This window comes from Eubalaena glacialis, chromosome 3 (assembly GCF_028564815.1).
Source record: "Eubalaena glacialis isolate mEubGla1 chromosome 3, mEubGla1.1.hap2.+ XY, whole genome shotgun sequence".
Lineage (NCBI taxonomy): Eukaryota > Metazoa > Chordata > Mammalia > Artiodactyla > Balaenidae > Eubalaena > Eubalaena glacialis.
Window position 1 is genome coordinate 146,449,490 of NC_083718.1, and position 23,780 is coordinate 146,473,269.

The 23,780-nt window shown below is 41.4% G+C and overlaps 1 protein-coding gene across 10 annotated transcripts in view; it reads left to right on the top strand.

Annotated features, from left to right (window-relative positions):
* DAB1 (DAB adaptor protein 1) overlaps positions 1–23,780 on the top strand; it is a 412,298-nt gene that overhangs the window by 1,682 nt on the left and 386,836 nt on the right. Inside the window, exon 1 of one of the 10 annotated variants that reach the window (XM_061184149.1) lies at positions 4,861–4,917. The exons of the other annotated variants lie outside the window; for them this stretch is intronic. The gene's annotated coding sequence lies outside the window, so the exon portion shown is untranslated. Of the gene's footprint in view, positions 1–4,860; positions 4,918–23,780 lie in introns of those variants that run through there. 10 annotated transcript variants of the gene reach the window in all.

Consider the following 23,780-nt stretch of genomic DNA (forward strand, 5'->3'; position numbering starts at 1 on the left):
GTTGAGAGGTTGCCGCAGAGAGTGCGTGTTTTGCTGCCCAGAGCTGGGCGGGCGAGTCCTCCGAGAAGGATGCTACACTGCAGCTCCTAACATCCCGGCGGGGACCGGAGCGAGGATCCGCTGCTGTCGCTTCTTACTCCCTCCTGCTCCCCACCTGCTGGCCCGTTCAACGCACTTTCAAAATGTTGACGGTTTTGAATAAAGGCCTTGTGGGGGGGGGGGGTTCCACTGACATTACATCACACTTCACATGTTTTCTAGTAATCATATAAATTAAAGGTGGCTTGCGTTTAGAACCCCTTAATTATCCGGTTCACGTTTGTACATTTATGTGCCAATTATAGGTCTTCGGGAAATCCATAAAATTATAAACCATCCTCACCCCCTGAATTAGCACCCGTTGTTTTTATTATCTCAATGAGTGATTCTGGATGGAACCCTGAATTGCACAGGCAAGATAGAGGAGGAGGGGGAAGTGGAGAGGTTGGATGGAATAGGGACACTCCTCAGCTTCTCCTCAGCCCACCCCCATCTCTTTCACTCTCTGTCCTGACAAGGCTTGGTGACAGTTCTGGAGTCTGAAGGGGATCACAGATTTTCTTGGTTTCCTATTGAGAAGGGCGACCTAATGAAAACTGTGTAAAAGTCAACTTCTAAGCAGTCAGAAATTGTCTGCTGATGTCCTTGATTGAAATCCCAGCATTCAAATGGAGTATTGAAAACTCGAAGAAATGGCTTTTGAAGCGCTATTGTTCTTTTCCATACAGAGAGGCCCTCTTAAAGGTTTAGGAAGTTCAAAATGCGGTGATTTGAAAGACTGACATTGTAACTATTAGGCAACGGTGAGAGGATTGGATCCGCAGGGATGAGAGAAGAGGGCGAAGTGGGGAGTACAAACGTGTTGTTACTATCTTCTGGGAAAGCCCCGCTACCAAGTGGGAATTCAGTTCTACACATCAAGTTAGCAATTAAATCTCTGACTAAAGCAGATTTAGAAGATGAGTTTTAGGTTTTGTTTTTTTTTCCTCTCCTTTTGGGTGGTGGTTTGCTTAAGGTCTGAATAGGCATATCTGAAACATTTAATCATGTTCATTGTATTCAACAATAAAATCTGAATAAAAATTGCTTACTGTTGATGAAGCTCATCTCACAAGCTGTTTCACAGTATGTTTCATTCGCAAGACAGACCATTGTGTGAAGCTGCAGGGAAGACATGGTATCACTTATTGTTCATTTTCTCCCAAAGTCAGAGAGGAATCCGCTGCTCCCACTCCCCTCCGCTCTCCAAGGAATTTTTTCTTAAATGGGTGGGTGTTTGGCTTGGTCCCTGATAGTACCCATCTTAAAAATGGCCTTTGGTGGATTTCGGGTGCCTGAAGCCACCCTGCAGGCAGAGGAAGAATCTAATTGAGGCAGCATTTGCATTTTGATAATTCACTCAAGTCAAACATTTGGTTTTGCTGGGGTTTAATCCTTCTCTCAAGCTAATAAAGCTACCAAAGCAAGAAAATCATAGTATATGTCTGTTAGATGGCACTTTACGAAGTTGCATAAATTGAAGATGGTTGTCAGGAACTTTAAGTGTTACTTAGGGCTAACTGTAACAAAAAATGTTCACTGGTTGAGTTAAGTGATTGAGGATGAATCACTTGACCTCTCAGAACCTCAGTTTCATCATTTGCACAACAGGGACAATATTATCTACTTTGTGGAGCTGTGAGCAATTTTATGGGGGAAAATGTCTCATTGGGAGCTTTGGCACTTAGCAGGATTTCAGGAGAATGGTAACTTTTAGTAATAGAGAGCATGGAATTCTGCTAAGGAGAGAGGATGGTATTTGCAATTGGAAGGGCAGGATGAAATCCAGGTACTGGATTGGCAAATCACCTCTCTTAGTATAATAAAAATAGGAATAATTAACCTTTGTGGGGCACTTACTAAGACTCAGACTTAAGCACTTCACATGCATTAACTTATTTAATCCTTCAGTAACCCTAGGAAGTGCATACTTGTATTCTTATTCTCATTTGATTGATAAGGAAAGTGGGGCACAGAGAGAGTTGGTAACTGGCCCAAGGTCATACAGCAACTAATACAATTTAAATCCGAGCTTTCAGTCCTAATGACTCTGTTATGTTACCTCTGAGTGGGGAGGTGAGCTCTGTCTCCCAGGGTGGTTGTCACATTTAATGTGAATAATGGAATAGTTAGACTTCCTGTAGCAGAAAACTACAGGTTGTTCCCAATTTCAGATGCCAACAACATAAAATGGGTGCTTCTCTATTACCAACAGGGCATTAGGCTGATGGTGGACATTTTGAACACTTCTGACATCGTGGCAGGTTTTGTTCACATATGTCTACTGTGTTAGTATATTCAGTAACTGGGTAGGCAGAGATTGCATTACTGCTCTTATTGGTTACCAGTGGAGGTACGCAGAGATTCTCAAAATTAAGAGGTGGTATAACAGGTCGTTAGAAGTCTGGACTTGGGTGCTAGGCTGCCTGGGTTCAGACCTCAGTTCCCCCAGCGCTGTCTGCTGTGTGGCTTTGACCAGCTTATCTAACTTCTCTGTGCTTCAATTTTCTTTATAATAAAAAGCTACCTGCCACATAAGATTGTTGTGAGAATTATAGGAATTAACACCCAGTGCTTAGAATAGTACCCAGCATGTGATGTTATTCAACTGTTAATGTTATCCTTCAAAGAAGAGAAAAATCCTTTTCCTTGAAAATAAAAAGTTTTCTGTTCGTCACTGATATCCTAGGACTTAAATATCCTAAGAGTATCTGGCCTGTTGTTTTTTGTTTTGCTTTTTTGCTAAACAGGAGGTAGAGAGGAGGAGAGATATTTAAGGAGTTCAGGCAAAGGTTTTGTTTTGTGTTTGGCTTATTGGAAATATTTCCTGAACATTTCTCCTCTTTGTGAAGGGAATGGTGAAATCTTCATAATGCTAAGATCTCTATGTCATTGCACTTTTCAGCAGTTATTTTCAAGGACATAAAATGACTGTTGGATGGGTTAAATTCTAGGATTAGTTAGTCAACTCTTCCCAATTTATAGATTGGAAAGCAAATCAGACTTGGGGTGATGCATAACTGTACAACTGAGAGGCATCATCAGAACCCAGAATTCTTTGACCAGGGCTCCTTCTGCTAGACCAGACTGTCTCCTATACCAGGATAGAGTAGTGGCCTGAAATATAAATAGAATTGGAGCAGGAAGGGATGGTGAGCGGTGGGGTGGGTATTACCAGCTAAGAGCGGAAGCCAGCCAGATGTTCTGTACTGAAAAAAGAGTGTCCAGTAGGAAAAGAAAACCCCTCCTCTGGGGTTATATCCATGAAAAAGTAGCACAGAACTCAATCTATGAAATGTGTATCAGGATATGAACCTGTGTACAAAAAAGAAAAAAGACATTAAATCAATTAATCACTTGAACACTTCCCTTAGGTTGGAGAGCAAATGATCAGGTTTCTTTTTCTGTGAGATGCTCTTTGTATTTTTCTTCCATTGAGTTCTTAGAAACGGGAAGGTTTTGGTTTGGGAATCATAAAACTCTGGCTTCTATTTCATGAAATATGCTACCATATTCTATTGGAAAGAAATTGCCAGCTTGCTTTTATTATTATTATTTTATTTTAACCTGACATGTAACCAGTCTACAGTGCCAGTGGGGGATTCTCATAAAGAGAAAACAGAAATAACATTCTACTGAATAGGAGAACTCACAGCTAAAATGGTAAAAGTTTGTGGCATCAAAGATGGGTTGTTTGGCTTAGGGGATAAAATTAGAGGAGGTAAGGTAACAGACAGATGTGAAGTTCAGAGTGAACCCAAGTCAGCTGTGTTGACCACCTACAGTGAGTCTTGGAAAATTACCAACCCTGTGATTTTTGATAATTTGAGCATCATACCAATTTCTCACTCTCTGTTGGTCTGTCACTCTGTTTCTCAACTGGATCTATCCATTCACTCTTCATCAGTTAAGCATCTCTTTCTCTACCTTTGTCTCTTCTTGTGTTTATCCCAGTCTTTGTCTCTTTTTCATTCTTTATGTCTGTTTGTTCCTATTCCTGTTAGTGTCATAATCAACAATAACAACTGAAAATTATGAATATGCATAAAGAGTATCTGGAAATTGAGGCCACACATGTCCTGATACAGACATCACTCCTGTGTCCATTCAACATGTCTTATTAGCACCTCCTTTACCTGGCTCTGGTTCAGTGCTAGGCACTGCAGACAGTTCCAAGATGCAAAGCTACAGTCTCTGCCATCTGGACACCTGGCCTTATACATAAATAGCTGCTACAGCATGACATGTGGTACAGAGAATATCTGTATAGCAGCACTGGAAGCTTCCAGATGAGAAATTATTTCTACCTGGAGAAAGGAAAGGATGGCTAAGGCTTCAAAGGAGAGATTTTGTTTCAGCTGGAAGCTGGAGGTTGACCAGGAGTTTCTGAGGGGTTGAAGGCATTCCAGGTTGAAAGAACTATATGGGCAAAGACAGGCAGGCAAGAAGCTTCATCACTGGTTTGGGGATGGGCATCCTGTTAAGAGTGGCTCTAAGGTAGCATATGTGGCTGAAATGGATTATTTTGTAGAGCCTTTTCCAAACTCTGTTCTGGGGAACACTGGTGTCCCCCAGGATGGTTATGAGTATTTCAAAAGAGAGGGCATTCACAAGGAAAAAAAGTTGCATGCTCAAAAATACTTAGGAAGCCCTGAATTGTATATCCTACTCTTAGTAAGACACAGTATTTACTGACATGTGAAAGCTGCAGAGATTTCCTGCAGTTAAGAAACTCATGTACCTCATTAAGAGTTTTCCAAACTTATTTTCTGCAGAATCTTTGATTTCAAGAAGTCCCTCTCAGTGTCTCATGAGATAGACTGGAGAAAAGGTTTGTAGGTAAGCACTTATGATTTTTAAGCAAAACAGTTAATTTGATTGAGAAGGTAATGCGTTTGATTTGAAATGTAATATGGTATATTTCTAAGACATATAAAAATGTGTACATAACAATGCAGTAGAAAACTCTGTCCCTACCACTCAGCCTAGGAAGGCAAGCCATGTAAATGTAGTCGAAGCCACTTAGTAACCTCTCCCCATCAGATCTCCTTCCCTCCTGCCAGAGAGAACCATGATTCCACATTTGGTATTTATCATTCCATATAATTATTTTGAATATGCTTTTCAGAAGAACAGACTTAAAAAGAATTCCATTGAATTCTCATCCAGTTTCTAGCTAGTCACTACAGAGATGATAAGAAATAGTAGTTTGTCCAGTAACTGTCCAGGAGAGGACATTTATAAGCTCTTTAGGGAGAAGGAATGTGGCTTCTACTTTTACCAACAGTGCCTAGAATATAGTAGATGCTCGATAAGTGTCTGCTGGATTGAACTGAATTACATGTGTGCACTTTTATGTGGTTCATTAAGTTCATGTGGATAGAAAGATTGGGGTAAGTTGTTCTTCATCGACAATGTTGAAATTCTTTGTGATCAACGATCTTGAAAACACATTCTTTTTTTTGGTGGCAGTTCTTTATTTTGTAATCTGGATTTGGAAATGAATAGTAACAATCAGCTATTGAAAGTCATCTCTGTTTTCTTGACATCTTTTGGAATCATTAACAGTAACAACTTATTCAAATCTGTCCTATAACTGATCCACTAGAACTATCCACTTTCATTACAGGAACAATGATAACCAGAAATGTTTTTAATCAAAAAGGAAATTTATCAATTAATGCTAATTAATTACTCAGTCCCTGGACATTAGATACTTTGAAGGTTTATGAGGTTCCCCGGGGAGTAACTTATTTTCAGTAACAAAGTTTTATAATTACGAACTGTCATGCCACGACAAGCATCTCTCTTCATAGAAGTGAGGGACATCCTCTTGAAAAAGCTCACGTCGTCTAAAACATATGTCATATTTGGGTGACATTTTCCTTTTTTATTATCCTAGCCTATCTTCATATATTACTGTATACGTGTATGTCAACATGTAGAGTGAATGTTAGAATGTTGCTGAGGAATGCATAGTAGAAAGAATGGGAGCGGAAAGAAAGTGGGAGACTTAACAGGCTCCCTGGGAGAGGCTTTTTGCGCTAAATCATGGTTATATGGAAGATGGTGGCTTAGCTGTTCTCATAGGATTCAATGTTGATTATAGCTAAGATACACCCCTAGGATTTTCTATCTTTGACTTGGCTGGTGCAGATTTTTCCCAGTAGATTTGGGAGTAGTAGTAAAAATCCCAACAGGTGGCAGGACGAGAGTCAACTTTGGATGTGAATGATCGTAAATGATGCAGACACTGCCCAGAGAGTAAGGAAGAGAAGCCACGCATTGCTGTTCCCTAGTGACTGCCCGCTGACGCCCACCAACTCTGACCATGGCACGTGGTGGTGCTTGTCTTCAATCCCAGGACACGTTATTTTGAGGAGTATTACATGCATGCTCACAAAAGTTCTCAATATAAAACACAACCGTTCAAACATACGCATACTCAAGTTAGACTAAAAGTGCTGGTAATCCAATTGAAGTCAAAGATGGGCCAGCCATATGCTGAATCTGAGCTACGGCATGTATTGTTAGAACATAGTTCCAATGAATGCAAAAAGGTTACTGTAATTTATTCCTTTGGGAAGCTGAATAGATTTATAGGCCACATAGAAGTTGGATTCTTGCCAATCTTCTGCTATCTAACTTCTTAATTTTAATGTAGTTGAATTTATCAATCTTTTCTTATGGTTAGTACTTTTATGCCTTGTTTAAGAAAGCCTTTTTAAAAACTCTGATGTCATAAAGATAGTCTCCTTTATTATCCTCTAAAAGCTTTATTGTTTTTTCTTTCACATTTAGGTTCTATAATCCTTTCTTATAGTATATTTTCTGGAATTAATGTTTGGTGGAATATTAACAGCTATTACACGAATAATAGCATTGTTATTTCTAATTGTGGGATCGATATATACGTGTGTGAGGTAGGAATTTATTCTGTTTTTTCTAATTTTCTTCCATATGGGGGAAAGTCATCCTGGCATTTAGGGTTAGTTTATAGGCATATATTTTGTCCACTCTTTTGCCCAAGCCACACTTTTTTATTATTATAGCTTTATAAAAAGCCTTGGTAATTGCAGGACAAACCCCCCATGATGTCCTTCTTCAAAAAGTAAGTTGGCCTTTCTTGGCCTTCTGTCTTCCATGTACATTCTCTCCATATACATTTTATAATTATCTTTTAAACTTACACTCAAATACTTACTGAGATTTGATTGGAATTATTGTTTGAATTTATAGATTAACTCAGGGAAATGACATTATTATAATGTTGAGCCTTTCTACCCATAAACATAATACCGTCATCCATTCATTTAGTTCTTATTTAATGTCTTTCCATACAGATTATAAATTTCTTCGTAAAGGTATGCACTCTTTCATTAGATTTATTTCCAGGTGCTTTATATTTTTGTTGTTGCTATTATCAATGCCATCTTTAAAATATTATATTTTCTAGGTATGCATTAGTTTTCATCATACTTCACCTGTATTTCTTATTCTGGATGGTGAGGGCTAGAAGGGGAGGAGAAAAACTGGTGGTTATGAGTGCTTACTAAACATTAGGTTCTTTACATGCTCTGATTTGAATGCAGAACAGCCTCAAGGGAAGAGCTCTGGGTGGCTTAGCACCACCCTTGGCTGGGTCATTGCTGTCCTTTGCAGACCAGCGTGCAGGGCTTTCCTTTGTCCCAGTGGGTCAGGGGGTTGTGGAAGTGAGGATTGCGGCCGATGAGGGGTGATCACCCCGAGTAGCAGCCACTCACCTGGTTCAGGTGGCCGAGGCCTTTAAAAGACGTCTCTGGTTTTCCTCTGGAGTGAGGGGTTGTGCAGAGTCATCTGGCTGCCTGAGGGATGCAGTTTCGCTGGTAGCTACAGTCTGGTTGACTTTTCAGGTAGATCTCTCAGGTCAGTGAATATTGTTCCCACTTTCAATCAAGGAGCCAGAGGTCTAGGGAAATGAAAAGACGTGTGCAAGCCATCTAGCTGAGCTGGAATGAAGACCCAGGTCTTGCTGCACCCATATCAATGCTCTTTCATTGCACCTTATTGTCCTAAGATCCTCAAGTATTTGACGATGATGATATAGTGAAATACTGAAGCATTTTTCATTTGAGGAAACACCATTATGCATGGAAATTGTAACTTATATCTGCCCAAAGAGGGCTAATTGTAGAGCTTTCTGACTGTAGCCCATGTGGTGATTGTTACCTGCCATTTGTTATCCTCTCTCTGGTGCTCTGTTTGTCTGTCTGTCTCTCTGGATTTCCTCATGCTTTTAATTCTTTCATAAGCCTACTCCCACTCATTTCTCCCCATTCAAATAATATTTGTATATTAGGACCTAGGGCAGGATATCCATTTCTCTCTGAAAGTTACCCCTAGGATATCAGTGTCCATAAAATTTCAAATTTCTCTCCTCCCCTTGCCAGATGCTGTACCTCTTTCCTTCTTCTCTCACATTCTGTCGTCAGCACATGTTTCATTATATTTTCTGGAATGAAGATAATGCATACCGCACTAGGTTAGGGTGATGTAAAAGAGGATGTCTCAAAGAAAGCAAGATTAAGGGATCAAAAATCTAACCACTTGGTTCTCCTGATAACACTATAAATTTTCTCTCTGCTATATATGTGGGGTCATAGGAGTGAGGTGAGATATCATTACTGTATACATTTGACTGCTCCAGATGTGTCAGGGGAGGGGGAAGTCTTGACTTGTTTCAGTAGCCGTAAGTCAGCGTGGCTGGGAGGAAGGGGGCTGGGTACGGGACTAACATCGCCCTCTTTAAAAATATAAAGGTCATTGACTTTACACACACAAGGACCGACTGTATAGCATAGGGAATGCTGCTCAATATTCTGTAATAACCTAAATAGGAAAAGAATTTGAAAAAGAAGAGATACATGTATGTGTATAACTGAATCACTTTGCTGTACACCTGAAACGAACACAACATTGTTAATCAACTGTGCTCCAATATAAAGTAAAAATTAAAAAAAATATGTGTTCTACACCATAGGCTCAATCTAAGTTTGATGCTTCCTTCTGTCTGCCTTTCCCAGGCAAGTGTATCTTTCTCAGGCTTCCCGAGCCCCAGACTCTGCTAAGCACCACACTTCGTTACGTCAGTTGTTCTGCTCCATGTGTGTTGATCTGGAGTCCTTTAAAGTTGAGAGTTTCTCAAGGGCACTGTCAACTGGATTTCATGCCCCATATGCTTGGCCTATTGAGGAAGTTCACCGTAAATACTTGCTGATATTTATTTATTTATTTATTTATTTATTGCTGTGTTGGGTCTTCGTTTCTGTGCGAGGGCTTTCTCTAGTTGCGGCAAGCGGGGGCCACTCTTCATCGCGGTGCGCGGGCCTCTCACTGTCGCGGCCTCTCTTGTTGCGGAGCACAGGCTCCAGACGCGCAGGCTCAGTAGCTGTGGCTCACGGGCCCAGTTGCTCCGCGGCACGTGGGATCCTCCCAGACCAGGGCCCGAACCCGTGTCCCCCGCATTGGCAGGCAGACTCTAAACCGCTGCGCCACCAGGGAAGCCCAGTACCTTTAATTTTTAAAGGCTACCGTAGTGCCTTTGCAGTGGAAGGGAAAGTATCCCTTTAGTGAACTATTTTGAGTCTATGAAAACAAAATAGGACTTTCTGTTGTAATTTTGAACAGTTTCTTCTGGGACATGTTTTTAGCTCCTTTTATTCCAAAACTATGCCTTTCCTGTCCTGTTCTTTGCTGTCCTCCCTCCTCTGCTTCCTTTCCCTCCTTCATTTTTTTTTTTTTTTTTTAATCAAATCAAAGGAGTTGCATGAAATCAACAACAACTTATGGGTCTGTAGTGTGACTTTACAGTTACTGGAATGGGCAGTATTCCCTGTCTTTATCACATGCATTATTTCAGTGGAGGAGGAAGAATTTGGGGAGCAGTTGGGAGGTGGACTTTGCAGTTCCTTGTCAAATCCCATAGTAGCATAAGTATTTTATGTGGGTGATTGGTCACCTTGTGGCTGATCTGTAGCTGGTTTAAAATTTCAGCCTAAAGATCGAAACTCTGCCAACCAGTATGTGTCAGGGCTGAAGAGTGCCTTTCTGTGCTATCCCCGAACACACCCAAAACAACATCAGCTGCACCACCACGACTTTCAAGCAGAATTTAATTATGTTAACGATATGCACTGTATCAGTGAGAATCTAGTCAGGAGACACATACAAGGTACCTTAATTGGAAGAATTCAATACAGGGAACTAGTAACAGAGATGTTGGAAGAGCTGAAAGTGTGACAGAGAGACAAAGGATGGACACTAGTGAGAGCAGGAAGCCAGTTTGCTTCTAGATCTTAATCTGCAGGCATCAAGGGAGCGGGTGGTGTTATCAGAGCCCAGGTGTTGAGGCTGTTGGAAATGTAACGGAGGCTGCATAAGAGTGGTACCACACAGGGAGGGGCTGGAACTGTGGAGGAGACTCTGCCACAGCAGGGGATGCCACCTTGAAGCAGAAAGAGAGGGAGACCCTTGATCCTCCTCCTTCTTTCCTGTCTCCTGCCATCTTTCCCATTCAGTGAGCCTCACTGGAAGTTAGTTGGCCAGAAAACCTGGGGAGATGTAGTTGGGACCAGCTTTCTGCCATACTCAACAGAGTGGAGGGGAAGGGCCAGGAGTGGATCTGAGAGAAACAGGCAAAGGACTAGTTCACATGCCAGGGAAATAAATCTCTTACAGAAGTGTTTATTAATATTGCAGAGCTAAAGGAACACAACGGAGTTCCTCCTCTTCTCTCTCCTCCCACCCCAGCCCATCCAGCCTCCCTCGCAGAATATTTAGAGTGACTCTGCTGGCAATGGAATCTCTATCTTGTTAGGGGGAGCTGTGTTAATGTTGGGTGCCCTGCTGAGTAGGACAGCAGAGTAGGACTACAAGTCTCTGAGAACTCAAAGTTTTTTTTTTTTTAATAACTCATTTAGTGGCAAAATGTGACCTGACCTGAAGTGGCTTGAAGTTCCTTGTAATCTTTAGTGATCCCTTTGTGAATAGGCATACAGCGGCTCTAGAAGCATTAATGAATTTGATTACAGGGCATCACCCCAAACCCAGCTAGGGGTATTACAAATAAAAGGTAAGTGTATGGCATAGTAAAGGCTGCCTTTCTAAAATGCAAAATAAAATCCACATTATGAACACAAAAGACCCAGGGTATTTGGATAAGGTATTGTGACCCTGTATTTCAACATGGCAGAGGAAGAATGAATGGAAATGTGGCCCAGTAACATGCAGTTCTAGGGCAATGCTGATGGTAAACAGCCCAGCCCTTCTGGAATCATGGAATGCCAGGGCTGGATGTGCCCCTGTAGCCCAGCAGAACCACCACTTCATTCTGTAGATGAGATGTCTTTTGCTTAGGCTGGAGACCTGGCAAACATGTCACAGGGTCACCAAGGGGTGAATCATGGAGCTGGAATCGTTTATTGCCCCTTTACAATGAATGAATTTTAGGCAAATGCATTTAGTGAGTGAATTTTAGGTCTGATTCTTTGGTTACTTCAAACATTTGAACACTTGACATTTAGATGGAATGAAGGAAGCCAGCAAGTGAAATATATAGGTGAATCTACACACACACACACACACACAATTCAGATGTCTTCTCCTTTGATCTTCAGAACAATCCTATCAAATAGATAGGGAGGGCATTACTGTCCCCATTTTACAGATGGTCAAACCAAGGGGACTTGGCCAATAATTAGCTCTGTGGCCACAGGCAAGACCCTCAACTCTCTGAGCCTCAATGGAAAAATGGGTTCCTACAGGGCTGTTTTGTGAATCAAAAGAAGTGATGCCTACAACACAATTAGAATTGTGCCTGGTACCCGTGGTCATGCCATAAGCAGTAGTTCCTTTCTCCCTCCCCCTCCCCCTTCAGACAAGTGAAATAGATGGCACAGCCCCACAGCCATTCCCTTTGAAAAGGACATGCTTCAGTATAATGAAGAGAGTTCAGTAGTTGAATGGTAACAGACCTCCTGTCTCTGCGCCTTCTTTTTTTTTCTTTCAGCTTTCAGAGGAGGGGCTTGAAGTCATGCCACCCTCAAATCAGTCATGATTTGCTTTGACCTTGGTGACCCCTATTGTCTTCAAAGGTCAGAAGACAGTTTGATATTTTGTTTCCTCCAAGTCCAACTGGAGGGGAAACCACCATGGCCACAAACACAATTTTCTGCAGAAAGCAACCTTCTTGTCAGCACACATGGGACTTTGTTTATCATAATTCATGTTTGGTGGGCATAATAAAATATTTTCTTTTTGAGTATTTTGCAAGATTAATAAAGCAGCATTCTTGGGGAAAGTTTATTAATCCATAACTTATAGAAAACTCCAGAGGAAGAAGATATGAGATATGTTCTGTAGGTAAAGACGTCAGGCTTGCCACCATTAGAATTGAATTATGCATACATTATTCAGCTAGCTATCTTCTGGGTACATTCCAGGTTGCTGATGTGATGGTGACCTTGTCTTGGACATGATCTAAACAAGCATTTGTTCCCTTTTATTTTTAAATTGGGAGGGTGTGAAAGAGGAGGTGGCAATGTGTAGAATAATCACAGTCCTCGGATGTGATCCTTTCTGTCCCCTTGGCTGCACTTCAGCTACATTAGACACAAAGACATGCTTTTGAACCCTGGCTCTTTTGCTGCATGCACTGGGTTTCTGCTGTCTGTCAAATGGAGGTTGTGGTGCTGGCAGCAATGATGATGGTGATGATGAGGATGATGGTGATAGGGATGAGGAGAATAACGGCTACCTCTGTGTCCATGACAAGGAGTGATGATTTACGGGAAAGGACGCGGGACTCTATCACTTCATCCATTTACTCAGTATTTTTGAGCCCCTGCAGCATACTGGCACAATGGCAAGCTCCTTTTTTTTTTTTTTTAGCCATAAAAAAGACACAGATTTCTTTCTCGAGATCCAGGATTAGCCCGGGAAGCACAAATAAACAGATAATAATATGGCTAAGTATGGCCCCCAAAAGTATTAGTTACAGTGAAAAATAAGACAGAAGGATGGATTTTGCCAGGGTAGGGAAGGGTCAGCATCTAAGCTAAGCATTCTGAAGGTGGCTTGGAATTTGCCGGTGAGTCTCGGTGCAATAAATGTGTTTTGAGTCCTGTGTTGGGCTTTTAGAGTGAGTGTGACAGGAACTCTAGTTGCCCGTATTCCATATACAGTCCACTGGGGGAAAATGCAAAACCAGTAAAGGCAGGAGGAGGCATGTCACTGGGGGACCATGACAAAGGTAGAGATGGGCACTTCCATGTATGAGGAACCCTACATAAGTTGGTACAAATGGATCACAAAGTGATGGGGTGTCAGGAGCTGGGGAAAGTCAGTCTGGGCGGGTAAACAGGGACAGTTCATGGAACACCTTTTTTACCAAATGTTGGCCAGGAGGTTGTGGTTGGGTAGATGGTGGCAAATAGACTTCACTTTATGTTGCCTTCTCTGCAATTCTCTCGCTTCTCCTATTGCCTGGGTTCTAAGAGCAGTCTATGGAGAAATATGGTGGTATTTTTTTAGGTGAAATGAGCACTGTCAGGTGTGGTGTAGTTTACTGGTCTTTTAGGTTCTCCTGTTATAAGACCTGAAAGCTCAGGTGCTTACAAGGGCCATGCAGCTGACATTAGCTGGTGGAATAGTCTGGAGTGGGGGGAGAGGGGGCCCTGGGTAAGCCACTATTCAGCTCCAAATGATGATTGCAATGAGAGAGTGCTGGACCAATGTAGCCAGGTCTTCAGCTTTTCCAAGAAAAGCTGGAAACTTTTTTTTTTTAATGAGAAATCCCTCTGTTTAAAAATTCAGCGCTAAATCAGTTAAAACAAACAACAAACAAAAAATATATGTAGGCAGAAGATAACTGGCCTGTGGGCTTTTAGCTCATGAACTACCCATTGGTGAATTTTGGCCTATTTGTTATAATTAGTATGTTATGGCTACATAAATCTCCCTCAAGTGGAAGTTCAGTCGATATTACCAGGGGGTAAATTGGGCCATTTTTTGGTAAAGGAAAGTTTCTGCAAGACAGTTGAATGGTGGAAATTGGTTCTCATTTATTTGTGTGTTCCCTCAATCACCTTGTTTGTTGTTCTTGATCAGATGATTCTGATACATGGTGAAGCTTTGTAAAACCAGTGCCCATGGCAATTCTGGTGTGTTCTTAGCTGTTTGTTGGGCAGCACTGAGCTTTGTATCTGTCTGAGTCTACAGCTGCCTTAATTAAGCTTGTTATGTGCTGCTACCAAGGCAAATCCCTGTAGCGAGTCAAATGAGTAGTTTTAGGGTTTGAAAATGATAGCATTCTGTGGCTTTCTCATTTAGGGTTGAGACTCCCAGCCACTAAAATATGCACATTTCAAACCAGAGTGAGAACATGAGCAACTTAGTAGTTACTGTGGAATTGAGCGAATGTCATAAATATTTATTTATCTTTTTCATAGCTGGCATAAAAATGTTAGGATATAAAAAAGTTGTTCACTATAAAAACAACAGAAAATTCATTGGCTATACATCTCCTGAATGCGTGTGTCTCTTTGGGTTTTCATTAGTGTCTAGCAATATACTTTGAGGAATTAGATTTGAACAGAAGCTTCAGCTGAATATGAAAGCTCCTAGTGTTCGTAATTAACCCGTTTTCAGCGAGGATCCATTGCATACAGCAGTCTTCTTTTAACCGTATAGTGCTATGGTCAAGTTTAATGAATGTTTCTTTTAGAATTTTTTTTTAAAGAAACAATCTCTGTTTATTGAATTTGGAAAACACAAAAAAAGTATAAAAGAGAAAAAAGTCATTTATAATATTTCTATCCAGAAGCAATCACTGTTAATGTTTTTGAGTTGCAGAGATAAATAGGCTGTGGTTGGAGGTCAGACCAACATGGATTTTAGTCCAGGTTCTTCTGTTTATTTAATCTTGACACTGCTTATTTTTCTCATCTGTGAAACAGAAATAAAAATAACATCTATTTTATTTAAAATGTTGATTATTAAACCAGATAATGCATATTAAGCATTTAGCACATTACTCGGCACATAGAAATCACTTAAAAACTGAGCTATCGTATTTTCTATTCTTTTTGCTATAAACATTTTTTTTTTGATAGGTAAGAAGTGGATTTATTTAGAGACAGACACACTCCACAGAGAGAGTGTGGGCCATCTCAGAAGGTGAGAAAGGCCCTTTTTGCTATAAACTCTTTACCTGGTGGAGTTCATCAAAAATAGTTGTCAAAACACTATTTTTTTTTTGTAAAAATAAAACAACTGATGTTCCCATATCTCTTTAAAAAATACTCTTTAAATGTCCTCCCCCTCTCCAGTGGTACACAGTAGGTTCTATATTTCTGTTTTTTTTTTTTAAAGATTGATTGATTGATTGATTGATTGCTATGTTGGGTCTTAGTTTCTGTGCTAGGGCTTTCTCTAGTTGCGGCAAGCGGGGGCCACTCTTCATCACGGTGCGCGGGCCTCTCACTGTTGTGGCCTCTCTTGTTGCGGAGCACAGGCTCCAGACGCGCAGGCTCAGTAGTTGTGGCTCACGGGCCTAGTTGCTCCGCGGCATATGGGATCTTCCCAGACCAGGGCTCGAACCCGTGTCCCCTGCATTAGCAGGCAGATTCTCAACCACTGCGCCACCAGGGAAGCCTCTATTTTTTTAAATTGAAGTATAGTTAATTTGCAATGCTGTATTAGCTCCAAGTATAAGCAGAGTGATTCAGTTATGTATATATATATTCTTTTTCAGATTCTTTTGCATTATAGGTTATTTCAAGATACTGAATATAGTTCCTTGTACTATTCAGTAGGTCCTTGTTGTTTATATATTTTATACATAGTAGTGTGTATATGTTAATCTCCTAATTTACCTCCTCCCTGATATCCCCTCTGGTAACCATAAGTTTGTTTTCTAGTCTATGAGTCTATTTCTGTTTTGTAAATAAGTTCACTTATATCATTTTTTAGACTCCACATATAAGTGACATCATACGATATTTGTCTTTCTTTGTCTGACTTATTTAACTTAGTATGAAAATCACTAAGTCCATCCATGTTGCCGCAAATGGCATTATTTCACTCATTTTTATAGCTGAGTAATATTCCATTATATATATGTACCACATCTTCTTTATCCATTCATCTGTCAGTGGATACTTAGGTTGCTTCCATGTCCTGCCTGTTGTAAATAGTGCTGCTGTGAACATTGGGGTGCATGTATCTTTTCAAATTAGAGTTTGTCTCCAGCTATATGCCCAGAAGTGAGATTGCTGGATCATATGGTAGCTCTATTTTTAGTTTTTAAGGAACCTGCATATTGTTCTCCATAGTGGCTGCACCACAGTTTATATTCCCACCAACAGTGTAGAAGGGTTCCCTTTTTTCCACACCCTCTCCAGCATTTATTATTTGTAGACTTTTTAATGATGGCCTTTCTGACCAGTGTGAGGTGATACCTCATTGTAGTTTTAATTTGCATTTCTCTGAGAGTTACTGATATTGAGCATCTTTTCATGTGCCTGTTGGCCATCTGTATGTCTTCTTTGGAGAAATGTCTATCTAAATGTTCTTTTTAAGTTATGTAATATTTCATTAACATACCTGTATCCACATTTAGCTTTTCCCTTTGTATATTTAAGTTTTGCTCATTCTTTTTTACTATAAATAATTCTGTGATGAATATCTTCATTCATCAATCTTTTGCGGCAGCTTGATTTTCTTGTTAGTACAGTGACTGCCTCCCGCATCTGGAAATGGGCAGAATTACTGCCAGCATTCTCCATTGGAACTTTTGGTGATGATGGAGATGCTCTTTGCACTGTCCAGTATAGTAGCCACAAGGCACACGTAGCTCTGAGCATTTGAAATGTTATCTCGTGTGACTGGGAAACTAAATTAAAAAAATTGTTTAACATTATTTAATTTTAAATAGTCTTACAGGGCTGGTGGCTGCCATATTGGACAGCGTGGGCTTACACTGTTCTGGTTCAAAGAGTAGAGTGGACTTAGGCTGGGATTTTGTTTTTCGTACAGACATCCATAGACTATTTAGCTTTTTCTTCTGGTCTTTTAAGCTCCGGTACAGTCTCAAGATATTGCATTTTCCCTTTCTATATGTTTCTACTTTATTTTGACAGGAGGTTGGTGTAGGGTGCCTCACATACCTGCTGCCATGTTAAGTTAGAAGTCTGAGTTGATACTTAAGTATGGGTTGCTCATAGTGACCTCCTTCCAGACAATACAGTATGGAAAGGGGATAAAAAAGAGTAACTTTGTGGTGGCAAAACCTGACAAACAGCGTATCAACGAGGTGATCGAGGTTAACACCAACAGGGATGGATCATGTTGATAGTACGTGCCTTTGATATGATGTGACGAAGATGGCACTTTACCTCTTCAGTCTTCGTCCCCAAAACACATAACCCCAATCTAATTATGACAAATCCCAACTGAGGGACATTCTGCAAAATACTCAACCAGTACTTCCTAAAGCTGTCAAGGTCATCAAAAATAAGCAGAGTCTGAGAACTGTCAGAGTCTCGAGTTATAATGGCTAAATGTTATGTGGTACCATGGTCGAGATCCTAGAAAATGAACCAAAAAAAGGACACTGCATAACAACCAAGGAAATATTAATAAAATGCGGACTTTAGTTAATAATAATGTACTGGTTCATCAGTTGGTTCATTAATTGTAGTAAAGGTACTACTATACTAGTGTAAGATTTAAAAAAAAAAAGTCTGAGTTGAAAATGTTGACTCTGTGAGGACTCTTCAGGTTGCCAGTGACAGGAATCTAGCTTAGCGTGACTTCAGTCTAAAAGGGAATTTCTCTGCTCACATAACCAGCAGTAGGTGTGGTCTGGCTGCAGGTGTGGTTAGAGCTGAGTGCCCTGTCAGCTCTGGTTCCACACGCTAGCTTGACTTTCTCTGCCTCGGCTTTGTTAGAGGGCTCTTCCTAAGCAGTGGCAAAGACGGCCCCCAGCCATCCGGGCTTACATCCTACTAGCTTAGCAACCCTGGCAGAGGGGAAGACGGCTTTTTCCCAGTAGCACAGAACAGCCTGGGGCTGGCACTCGGTGGACTTGTTCTGATTCCTGAATTCGTCTCTGTGGGTCAGGGCTGGGGAAGTAGAGTTCCTGCCCATTGGCCAGTACTGGACCCAAGGCCCACCTACAGAGCCAGAGGGGGTGGGGTCAGCCCCGCCAAACTATATGGAATGAAACTGAGATGAGAGGATGATTCCCCAAAGGAAAATCAGGGTGGGGAATGCATGCTTGGCAGGCAGGCACAGGCTACACAGTCGCTGCTCACTGCACTGTATCTTTGAAGCATTCTTAGCTCCCCTGATTCTCTTCTTAGGAAAAGCCAGTTTGTTGGGGGAGAGGGAGGATTTTCTGTCCTGTGAATTGCGGTCAATTCACATAGCAGGCTTCTATCGCTTAATGGGACAATTCCCCTATCCAGAGGAGGGTTCTTAGATGTCTTCCAATTATGAAAGCGCTGGGATGTTTGGATTCTGTCTGGTCTTGCTCTGCCTGTGTTTATGACAGTAGGCTCACAAGTTAATTCTTCCTCTCTAGGAAGTAGGTAACTGTGCCCCAGAGAGTTAACAAGGTAATAAGTAAATCGATGCGTCTATTGTGATTATTTTTCTTTATAAATAAGGCAAAAGATACATTGCCTAAGCCCCTTCCGGGAAGTATCTGAATCAAAGCTGATGGAATTTGCATGTCAGACTCCAGATAATCTAGGAATCTGGTAGAGAGTGGGCACTTCAGTCCAGCTGGTGTATTGCAGCAGTATCTTGGAACTTCGAGGTGTAATTAAACCATGCCTATTAGTAATTACAAAAAGGGGGACTCACTGCCCTTAAATGTGAGTAACATATCAGATCTTCATAAAAGCATGAAGCTATTTATTTCATCAGCAAAGTCCATGTAGAAAATATTTTATTAATACTCCAATTTTCTGATTCAGCCCTTTGTGTAATAAAATACGGTGACTCAAACAGTTTCTTTTTTACTGCTGTGCTCAGCCTTGTACGAGAGGTTGAAATTTTGTAGCACCATTCATGCCAATTTTCCTTTAAACTCTCCAGCATAAAGCATATCAGCAAATTAATATTCCCCGCCTGTAAGATGAGATTGACCTCATAGGTATAAGTTCATTTCTTGTCCTAACATCTACTGTACCGTGAAATTAGCGGTCTTTTCTTTATCTATCTATATATTTTTACTTCATTTTCATTGTGGCAGGAGTGGCGGTAAGGACCTCAATCCAGATATTGTGTCACCCTATCATATTATCAATTTTTAACTAGTTAGTCATTATTGTATAAAGATGCAGGCAGTGTCAGGAGCACAGCTCACTTTTTTTTAGTGTTGTTTTATTCCAGGTGGAATCATAGACAAGCTCTCTATATGTAAAAGGGGCTGAAAGCATGGAGCCCAGTCTTAGGGAAACTCTGTGGGCACTTCTGCTGAGTCACCTGTGCTGAGTTGAGTTACCTGTGAAGGTAAAAGAAATGAAGCGCTAACAGGCTGTGTAGCAGGGGAATCCTAGGACACGATAGGACATATAGGTTATGTTATCAGGTGAGTTAGATGATCTGGTGTCCTTGAACTACTTACTTGACTTCTCTGCACCTACATATTCTCAGCTGAGAAAGAAGGCTTTGGATGATCCATCTCTAAGATCCCTGCCCCCTGTAACTCCCTGATTTTATATACCCTGAATCTTTGTTGATGTGTAATAATACCTAATGACTGTGTATTTCAGGGTTACACACACACACTCTTGCTCTCTGCCTCAAAAGCCTTTCCACATTCCCTTGGCCGAGGCTCTGTCCTTGTCTGTTCTTACTGTACTTTTCATACATGAGATTGTACATCAGAATGGGTAGTTTTGGGTATCTTGGCTTCCCCATAAGGCTGTGAGTTCTTTGAGGGAGGATGCCTTTGTTTATATATCTTCCCATATATGAAAAGTATTTTGCAATGAGACACTCAATAAATATTTTGCATCCATATCTTAGAGATCTTACAGGGAAAGACAAAAACAAATACAAATATATCTGAAAAGGCAAGGGACTCCTGTATAGTTGTGAAATCGCTTAGACACTTAGGCCATGTAAAGTAAATTCAGTAGTTTCTCAGGGAGATTTCATTTTAATGTATGTGAAATGCCAAATGTTTGCAGTCGAGTGGAGAGGTAGATCATTTCATGCCCGTAATGGAATCCTTTTATACATTTCTGATTACTCAGCGCCTTATGGTGGGGCCGTGCTGTGTTCCTTCCCATCACGTCAAAATGCGGCCTTCTGGGTGGTAAGGTCATTCGTGTGCTTTTAAGAAAGAAAAGAGAGCTCCCACCATCCTCACCGGGGTTTTGATGTTTCAAGATTGTTCTTGCATGGAGAGCCAGTCTGCAGAGCAAGACAGTGTGAATACATCTCCCCAAATCAATGAGAATTGTGCTGTCCTCTAGAAAATTAGGTTTGAGCCACATCAACGTCAGTGCCTGAGACTGAATAAATCCCATTTCGTGATTGCCCCATGTATGAATTGTGTAATGCGTTTAGATGGTCACGCGCTATGATTGCCTCTCTCTCCTCAGCGTTACTAAATGGTAATGTGGTGGATTCATGTGAGGAGAAGTGTCTCAAATAAACAGTCCAGGCTACATGAGATAATTTAGGGCCCGCACTCAGGAAGTCTCCATGGATCAGTGTAAGAAGTGACTGTTAACCAGAGACAATGGGAAACACACTTTGTGGCTTGTTAAAAAAAAAAAAAAACGCAACACTGATTGGCATGAAGTACTTCAGTAATCTTGCTTAATACAGAGTCATGGGTAGGTTGACCACGTTTGTGGACAGAACCTCTAGTTTGCTGCTTCCACCTGGGGAGTCCATGGGCAGGTCAGGTGAACTTTCATAACTTTTGTTCATTCAGCCGCTTGAAATAAATGCCTACTGTGTGCCAAGCACCATTTTAGGTACAAGGCATTGGGAGGTTGGAGTGTTTAGAAAGGAACAGCTCCATAGACTGAAAGCCTGCTGTTGTTTTTCATTCTCTCCACCGCAGGTGTTAAAAATTTACCTGAAAAATAAATGCTCTAATACCGATGCCCCGTTCATTTCTTGCACTGACTTGCAGACAGTCAGAGGTGGTGGTTCCGATCTCCAGCCGGTCATACCAGGAGGGGAGCTCTTGCAGCGATGGACCCTTGGAGCTGTCAAACACTAGCTCTATTTTAAGTTTGAAAGAAATTTAGATGGTAATTCCAAAGGTCCCCTTCGCTCCTAATCCAGTGGAAACTACCCATACAGTGAGTGCTGGGCAAAGGCAGCCATGTGGTCAGTGAGCGAGTACCCAAAGCATTGGGGAGGTTGGACAGGCTATTATACTTCGGCACTATCCATTTTAGAGTAATTATCTTTTTCAATTCAGCTCTGGCTCCTGGTGTCTTAGACTTGCTGCTGGGTCTTCGTAGCGAGGCAGGAACCTTGGAGTTATTTGAGTCCATTAGGTCTATTATGGCTCGAGCTGATGCATATTATTTTTCTACCTTGAATATGAATGATCGGCTTTCCTGGGGAAGCAACAATAAATTCAGTCCAAGTTATGCAGCTTACTAGCTATGTGACCTTGGGCAAGTCCCTTTACTTCTCCCAGCCTCACTTTTCTTATCTGTGAAATGAGGGTTTTTTTACCTTTCACATTCTGTGATATATAGATAGGATTCTGGTAGTTCTGTGCTTGCTAGACCAGTGAGCTGATGAGAGGCATTTGGGTCATGGGTACTTTATAGGCTACTGGGATTCTCAGATTTGGCCTACCTTCTAAAGCATATGCATGTTATCCAAGTAACTATGCCTGTCAATGTCCTGGTTTATTTCACAAAATGACATAAGCCTGGAATCTCAGGCTTGAATTAATATGAAAATGTTGTTTAATTAGGACAATCCCATTTGGAGAGCAGGAAACTATGCCATCCGTCCATTTATCATGTTATTCTCTTACTCAGTATTTGTTAATCTTAAGCACCTGCTCTAGGCTTGGTGCTATGCACAGTGCTAAGAAAACAAAGAAAGATACAGTCTTTGTCCACAAATCTCTCCTCATCCTCCATGAAGGACGAAGAGCCTTGCATTACAAGCCAGTCACTCTTCATCGCATTGCCTTTTGGGTTCTTTGTGGCTGGAAGGATGTTTATGGTGAGTTGGCGATCCCGATAGAAAAGAAGGGGGGAAAAGGTTTCTCAATTCTGGCTCCTGCAAACATCTTTAATCACCTCAAGCGTAAACTAAGATTGGAATTGGAGGGAAGAACTGTGAAAAAGCCTCTTTATAAACAAAAGCCCCACCAGGAGCTGGACAGCATTTCCCGGGAAGAAGGACTTCAGTATTGGATGGCCATGCTCAAAACTATAACCCAACCTTCAAGTCAGTGTTCAAAGGAAGTAAAAGGCCACACAGAAAATGAGATGTAATTGGGCACCCCGTGGGGAGTGGGACAAAACCCAGGAGGCCTTGAAAAGCCTCAGTGTGGCCGGTCCCCCCGCCTGGAGCCAACATCTCCAACCTTCCCAACAGAAGCCAGGCGTACATGCTGTTAAGACATTCAGAGCTGTGAAACAAAGGCTGGAGCATTTGCCTCTGACTTGTAAACATCGGGTGTTTTTGCTGTGCATTTTAAGACAGAAATAAAATAAGTTTTATTATAAACTCCCAAATCAAAAGCTGGAAGTAGAAAGAGGCCGTTTGTGGTTGAGGAGAAGTTTGTGAGATGCCCGTTAACATACTGAGTGGTTTTCAGGAAGACTTCCAGAAAGGAGAAAAATACTCCAAAACAAACAAACAAGAAATAGATATGTCACCTGCATCATTAAAAACCCATCTCCTACCAGTTTCTGTTTTCTCCCCTTTTCCCCACCACTGCCCACTGAGCTCCTCCTTATGTGTCAAAGCCCCATTTCATTGCCCTCCCCTCCCTCGGGCCGTCCTAGGTCCTCTCTGTCAGAATGGATGGCTCTCCTGATCACGCTCCGTGGCACCAGCATTAGGCCCCGTATTCTAGTTGTTCATATACACGATGGTCACCTCTGTAAGACTCCCAAGTGTCCCCAGTGCAGTGACTGTGTCTCCTTCTCTTTATAATCTCCCCTGCCTTTGGGCCTTGCACAAAGAGGGCACTCGCTAATGTTGACTGAATGAATGCATGGAAAACCTTCAATATCCAGTGTCTCTGATAAACCTGGTTAATGTGGGCATACACCACGTGGAAGTCGTTTTTGGTGTGAACAGTTTCATCAGGGAATGGGAGAAAGTGGACCAAGTGCGCCGGCCTGATTGGCAGATAACACAGAGACCAAAGAGCCAACATACCAGACTTAAAACAGGTCTTCAGACCTGAGGAGGGTTGACTGAGTCAGACAAGGTAAGATTTGAAAGAGCTAAGTGCAAAGTCTTGAACTTAGGTGCCAACCGTTAATATTAATAGCAAAAGAGAATGTAGTGAATATCTAGCTGTTCTTAAGGAGATGGGGAAGAGGAATTGATTTAAGTTGATACATGCCACTGATAGGCTACGCGAGATGCCTGTTGGGGTAGATTAATAGTAGTATTTAGTACCTAAAGAAGAAGTTGATCGTGGATTT